This window comes from Pinus tabuliformis, chromosome 2_1, assembly GCF_031772625.1.
Source record: "Pinus tabuliformis cultivar Carrire ecotype Pingquan chromosome 2_1, CPIR1, whole genome shotgun sequence".
Lineage (NCBI taxonomy): Eukaryota > Viridiplantae > Streptophyta > Pinopsida > Pinales > Pinaceae > Pinus > Pinus tabuliformis.
The window spans coordinates 113046476-113054035 of record NC_142299.1 but is presented as its reverse complement, the minus strand read 5'-3'; the positions used below and the strand labels follow the sequence as shown (position 1 = coordinate 113054035).

General features: G+C 37.9%; 1 non-coding gene across 1 annotated transcript; it reads left to right on the top strand.

The window, feature by feature from the left end:
- The first annotated feature begins 5517 nt into the window (after window positions 1-5517).
- On the top strand, window positions 5518-5600 carry TRNAL-UAA (transfer RNA leucine (anticodon UAA)). Its single transcript has one exon. It is a non-coding gene; the product is annotated as a tRNA-Leu (tRNA).
- The last annotated feature ends 1960 nt before the right edge of the window (window positions 5601-7560 follow it).

Below are 7560 nucleotides of genomic sequence, written 5' to 3'. Positions count from 1 at the left end.
CCTTTCAATCTACCCATTTGTTTGAGGATGGTACACTATACTGAATGCTAATTCTATCCCAAAGCAACGAAACAATGCTTTCCAGAACTTGGATGTAAACTTACCATCTGGGTTGTCTGAGGTAATTTTCTTGGGTACACCGTGCGACTTCACTATTTCATTTATAGATTACGGGCAATGACACTTTCCTTATCAATGGATTTTACAACTATAAAGTGAGCTACCTTATCCACTATCACCATTATGGCATCATGTTGCTTAGCTGTCATTGGAAACCCAATAATGAATTCCATTTATTGCTTCCCATTTCCATTATGGAATGGGGATTATATATAACAATTCTACTGGATATTTACATTCCACCTTTACTTACTGTAATTCCAAGCATTTGAAAAAATTCCTAACCACAACCTTCTTTATACCTGGCAAACAATATGAATTCTTTACTGTTGCCATCATTTTCTGATAACCATGATGACAAAAATATGGTCTTCTATGGAATTCATCCAAAATGAGCTTCTTCAAGTCACCCATACAAGGTATATACCACATTCCCTTGAACTTTAACAATCCATCTTCTATGGAAGAGAAGTTCTTTCTCAATGCTCCTTGAGGTTCTTACTGCAAGTGTTCTTTTAGTAGTTGGTACTTCCCATCTTGCTACTCTACCTCTTTAATATTTTCTTGAATGTTGATTTCACAAGAAATTACAACTTCTAAATGAGTTACCTGTAGGCCTTTTGGTGAGTGCACCAACTCCCTCATTTTCTTTGCCCTTGATGTATTTGATTTCAATATTAAACTCACTAATCAAGGCAAACCATATTTTCTACCTTGCATTCAACTTAGGCTGATCAAACATGTATTTTAGCCCTCCTCATTAATACAAATTTTCTTCCAAGGACGTAATGCCTCCACATCTTCAATGTGTGGACTATTGCTGCCAATTCTATATCATGGGTAACATAGTTTTGTTCATGATCATTCAACTTCATAGACACATAGCATACAAATTTGTAATGATCCTTAACAAGAATACAAGTGATAACAAGCAAATAATACATGCATCAAATTACAAAAACGAAATAATCAACAAACACCCATATAAAAGTTGCAAATGGAGAACTTCTAAGCCATTTTATTATATTTATGCAAGCCAAATACAATAGATGATGGAATGGTGCACCTAAGATTTTTTGAAAGGACAAACAGGACCAAACCCAGGTAGGAAAATGGTTGAGCTGAAGGCTACCCAACTGCTGCACCAATCTGCACTACGCTGCTTAGAAATTCCTACTCTACTGAAGTTCGAATGGCTGGAAGGTGCACTGAAACTACCCAGAAATTTATATGCTTTTAACCCCGGACTCCTTGGCCAAATCCAACAAAAACCCAGAAATGGTTTGGCCCGATTTGGAGTTCCCAAAATCGACCCCTAAAGGCACTATTGAATCTCGAGCAATTCTATAGTGTTTGTTGCAAAGTTATGGCTTAAAACCCAACCTACTTTGCTCATAAAATTATGAAACTTTATATTTGGGATCCCTATCAAACACCCAGATAAACCCAGAAAGGATTTTGGCTGGTTTAGACTTCTGATTTTCGACCCCCTTGGAGCCTCACCTCAGCGCTAGCTGCCAATTTCGACTTGTTGGAAACTGCGTGTAAATCCACCTGAAAAATTCTCCAAAATGCTGAGTTCACTTGTTCTGTCCAATCCCTAACTCCTTGGATGATCTCTTTGCCCAACTCAGCTGCTCCCAAGTACCACAAAAATTCGTTGTGTGACCTCTGCGCTGTCCCCTAGCCCAGCAGTTCGAATTGCTGGAACACTGGCTCAGATGGCTGTAAAACCTAGCAAGAACGCTGATCTAATGCTACTACCTTAGATCCCCAACTCCCGGACAAGAAATTAGATATCTGCTTGCCTCAATCTCCCTCTGCGTGTTTCCTGGCTGCCCATAAATACGCACTCCTTGCTCTGTGCTGGTTGGTGGTGCTATGTCACTGCCCCAGAACTCCTGAAATCCTTGTAGAACTACCTCTCTAGGGCGGGCACGGATGGTCCCCTGAAGTAGAGGTTGAATCTCCCGCTTGAGAGATTCGTGGCTAAACAACCGGTTGACTCAGCTAAACAGCAGAGTGAACAATCAAGTGATTTTGTTTGCAAGATGTATGAATGAATCCCAAAATGAGAGTTGCTCCCTCCTTATAACTCCTTGGGCCTCCCTTGCCTCATGTGGGCCCCCTCCATCCACCTATTCGACTTTCCCTCCAAGCTATTCATATGGGCCAATTCAAATTCCCATGTGAGTGGCCCCCACATTCCACTAGCAACCAAACTAAGTCGAATTGCTTCCTAAGTCCCTAAGTTGAAAATGATGGGTTCTCTTCCTTAGCCAAAATTGTGAAAAATTGTGTAACAACACCCTGTTACAAATTTGTTTGAGAAGGGATATGAGAAACTTTTCCTTCTCGCATGAGGACCCCACCAAGTTCTTCTTTGTAGGAATATGTGCACACCACAAAATATTTATCTAGGTTTATTATCCTCAGCTCTAATGCATGTGTGAGATAATATTTCAATTTCTCAAAGATGGTTTGACATTCCGGTGTCCACTGAAATTTAATTCATTTTCTTTACAATCCGGTGGTTGGATAACCAACCTTAGAAAAGTTCCTAATGAACCCCCTATAGTAACCTGCCAGCCTCATAAATGATCTGAATTCTACTACATTTTGTAGAGTTGGTAATTCCTTAATTTCCTTAACCTTTTCTGGGTCAACCGCCAAGTATTGAATCTCAGATTGAGAGAAATCACACTTGATGAGTTTTACATAATGATTATGCTTTCTTAGCAATTGTAGCATTGTTGCTATATATTATTCATGGTCCTCTTTGGTTTTTGAATAGACCAATATATAATCAATAAAGGCTAATACAAATTTGTCCAAATATGCATTGAGCACATTGTTCATAAAACACATGAAGGTAGAAAGAGAATTTGTAAACCTAAACGGCACAACCACAAATTTGTAGTGCCCATATTTAGTTCTAAATGATGTTTTATGAATATCTTCATGCTTGATGTGTAACTGATGGTACGTAGATCTCAAATCAATTTTGGAAAATACTCTTGCTCCCTTCCATCAATCAAATAAATTGCCGATCCATGGAAAGGGATATATATTCTTAATGGTGTCTTTGTTGAGCTGTCTATAGTTGATGCATAGCCATAATGTGTCGTATTTCTTTCTTACAAACAAAATTAGTGCCCCCCACAACGACAAACTTAGCCTAATGTGACCCTTGTCAAACATTTATTTTAGTTGTAGCTTCATCTCTATTGATCCGAATTTATGGAGGAACAAAATGAAATACAAATTTATACAAAAACACATAGATACAACAAAACAAAACTTCAATAAACAATAATTGTTGAAAACTATTTATATGCATAAAGGAAATAAACTAGCTCAGACAATGGTAGCTTTTCTATGAGAAGAGATGTGACTGTTACATGCCTTCTGAACTGAGTTACAAAGAGGCTCCCAGACATTTTTATCATCGAGAAATAATAGAAAAACCTAAACATCCAAAAACATAACCCTACGAGATGAAGCACTAAAAGCTTGTGGCCCCACTTAGGTTCGATGGAATGTCAACTTCCCGGGGTCGTAACTTTGGCATACGATCTTTGTTTAGCGCACATGATAGTTCATTAGAAAGACCTATCTGAGGACAAAATTTTCGAATCCAAAAGCAAGCCGCAAACCTCACGTATTCCTATTTCTCAAAAAAACATTATTTATGGCCTCAAAACAATTCGGGAAGTTCAAGACCAAAAAAACTACCAAAAATGAAAAATGAAAAATTGTTAAAATAAGAAACTATGTTGGAAATTAGGAAACTAAAAGGAAACAATGTTTTGGTTACAAGTGGAATAGGTAGGCCGTCACCAATATCTACTTGAATCATTTATGTGCTCATTTGGTAAAGTACCTTACGATTCTTTGGAGATATCTACCTACCTATGTGGTGGTAATAGGAAAATCTCTTTGGGAAATACACCTTCGATTTTTTTTAGAATCGGGTGCTCCTTCAAACTATTGTCGTTACCTTCAGACTCGTTGGATATTTGGACAACAAACAATCTACACGGTTTTCGACTACATCGTTTTAGTTGTAACACTATTACCATAGTGACTGACACCTACTTCAATTTCCCTTGCAATGTATGTTATCTTCTCCCCGTTATTGAAGCATTTGATCAACTTGCTGTAGCAGTGAATCTTAGTCTTTTGATTTTCCAACCAATCCATCCTGATGAGGACGTCGAAGGTACTCAAAGGAAATAAATTTAGGTGGACAATGGTGAGCATGCAACTCAATATGACTGTGCACGATTTCACTGGTTTGGTTGTGCTAATAGTGATTCCAACCTTTGTATAAAAAACCCTAAATCCTATACGCTGCATAGTGTTTTAGTAATTAGTGCCACATCATCTGCATACAGCAACATTTTTATGATAATCCTTGCTATGTTCACCCCTCCCTTATAGTTCTTGTTTATACATTCCTATATAGCTTATTGATGTAAACAGGAGACACTGTAGCATAGATTAGGCAACCTATTTTGATGTGTTATCATTGTTGAAGTTCTCTGAACAAAAACGCCTTACAATTCTAATTTTATCCTTTTCTCTGTTAACCTAACTTGTGTCTCAACCTCTCCCATAATTTCGCCCTTACAACCCAAAAATAATGATTTTCGAAGGCATCTTTAGAATGGATAAAATAATGCCATAATTCTCTGCCATTACTCACTTTTTTCTCCCTATCCCTCTGATAACCTCGGCAAACAGTGTGTTGATCATGATGTGTCGTGTCCAAAAGGCTTTAATATTGGATATACAAGACCGACCAACATTGTTGGTTGGTTTCAACACCCTGGAGATTTTAATGTACCTTGATTTTGCCCGTGGTGGCTGCCTGTATGCCGCATGTTCCTTTTCGACATTATTTTTGCGGTAGCAAAAGAAAATATTGGGAAGTATAACAAACAGGAGAGTTGTACCAAACCGTAACACGAACTACCTCCGGGCTTTTGGCATTGAAGAAAAATATTGTTCGGAATAGCATTTGCCTATGATTTTCCAAACAAATTCAAAGGTTTAGGGCACTACGAGAATCGAACTCGCGGCTCCTCACAGCTTCTCACACCCAGAAACAAAATTCATACCAATATTAATGGGGTTTTCCAACTGCCAATTGAAGAAGTTATACTACAGTTTTCCTAAATTTAAATTAGCCATTCATAATACGTTGAGAAATAGATGCCATCGAAGTCTAATACCATGAAAAACAATCAGATTATTAAATATTACACACACAACTGCAATTCCTGCGGTGCATTTGATAATAGCGGAGAAATCCAAAGAGTTGGATCACTTGTTTTTCTTGGATTATTCTCTCTATTTACTCGAATACATTCATGGTGCCAATTATCATATTGAGCTGGTTTGCCCGAGAGGTTAAGGGGGAAGACTTAAGATCTTCTGCACATAAGTGCGCGTGGGTTCGAACCCCACAGCCAGCAGGGGTGAAGGATTTAAATTGTTGTAAATAACCAATGCGCGTGCTCATCAAAGTTTAATGGGTTTTTGCAATGTTGCGGATGCACGTGGCTTTTTCTCCCATGCTTCGAAGTTTACGCTACTGACGATGATCGAAGTTGTTTTTTTTTGGGTTAGTTTGATATATATGGGGATTTGAATTACAATTACATGGCGGATTTTATTAATAAAGTTAATGAGTTTTAGTTTGATATATATGGGGATTTGAATTACAATTACATGGCGGATTTTATTAATAAAGTTAATGAGTTTTTTCCTTAAACATGGAGTTAGAGGTATGTTTTAATTCGTATATTTGAGGATAAATTATTGATGATATATTAATTTGATTTATGTTTGATCATATTAATTATTGTGATGATAATTATTATCGATTGATGTGAGATAGCATTCGTCTTTATGTTAATAGTTTGATTTTTTAAGAGGTTTTTAAATTTATTTAGATATAACACATTCTTCGCATCTAGTAATTTTTATTTCGGTATATAACAATTAGTTAAGATAGTGCATCTATTTGAAATATAATTGGGTAAATGATGTGTATAACATCATGTTATGATATATTTGTAGCATTATGATTTGTTTTTCCATCATGCTATGTACAGTCCTGTATGTATAGAAAATTAGAAAAGTTGAAAAATTGTGATCACTAACTTATTTGACGAGAGAGCCAAGCTTGTATTAGCCATGTAAAAAAATGGGAGTAGATATTGTTTCCAAAAAAGCCAAAAATAATGTTCAATTGTAATGGTGCTTCCCACCCCTTTAGACATTCCAACCTCTTTAGGTCAGATGGAGATGTTACTTTGCTCTAACGCAACCTCCAAAGTCCCATTATGGAAAGTGGTGTTACAAAATTTTTCCCTTCCCAATGTTAGTGGAATTAACCTTGGGTTACACCATTGCATCCAACTCGTTGAGAACTTTCCGGCAATATAAATTCTATCAAAATTCAACATCCAGATCAACATATATGGCCATTTAAAGTTTTACCACCTTAATCCTGCCACATCATTAAAACCTGCCACGTGGCACCCCACAGGGTGATCCCCACCTCACCCAGGTGGTCCATGTCATCCTCAGGTGCTAGTGTGACCTTTGTTGGGCCCACGTGGTGTGTGCCATGTTACCATTCTACAAGGGCCCACAAGCTCGACTTATAGCTTGCAATGTTGTGATTTCCCGTTATAAATGATTTTCGGGAATCCGACCCTCATAACGATTCAACACCTCAACCAAGGTCTTGACCCCAGACCTATACACTAACTCTTATTCGCGCACTAGTTCGGGCCTGACCCACATTCTGGCCTCTAGACTAACATTAAAGTGCACACCTCCAAACCTCTGGGTCACTCCGCTTGAGTCTAGCCCCACACTTGTTATCCTCTACGAGGGCCCCACACCAAACCTCCACTTGGTCTGGTCTACTTATCCTCTGCATAAAGCTAATGTTTGACCTAATGATGATAATTCTTCTACCATTCTTCCCGATAGCCTGGACTATTTGATCTTCCCGGACTACGCAAAGTTTGGCCTTAGGTAGCAAGAAATTTTGGCCTCATAAAACAAGAACTACTTTCTGGGTTTTCCCTGAGTTAACTATGGGAGTTAACCACACACCCAACATGAACCTGGTTTTGACTAGAACGTGCTCAATCACGAGAGTTCACATCCATGCATTAATGCACATGGACTTCAAGCACTGACCATAGATAAAACACATTCACAATAATAAAACCATGAATTCTACTCAGGGATTGCAATCAAGCATTATTCATGGCTTTCATGCATAAGTGTATCATTCCAAGCACTATTCCAAACAAGGAAACATTAGTTAGATACATAACAAGGATCCATGTTAACTTACAACAAGCAACACCTAGTCCTTGAAACAACTAGACCCTCTAATGCACGAGCACACAT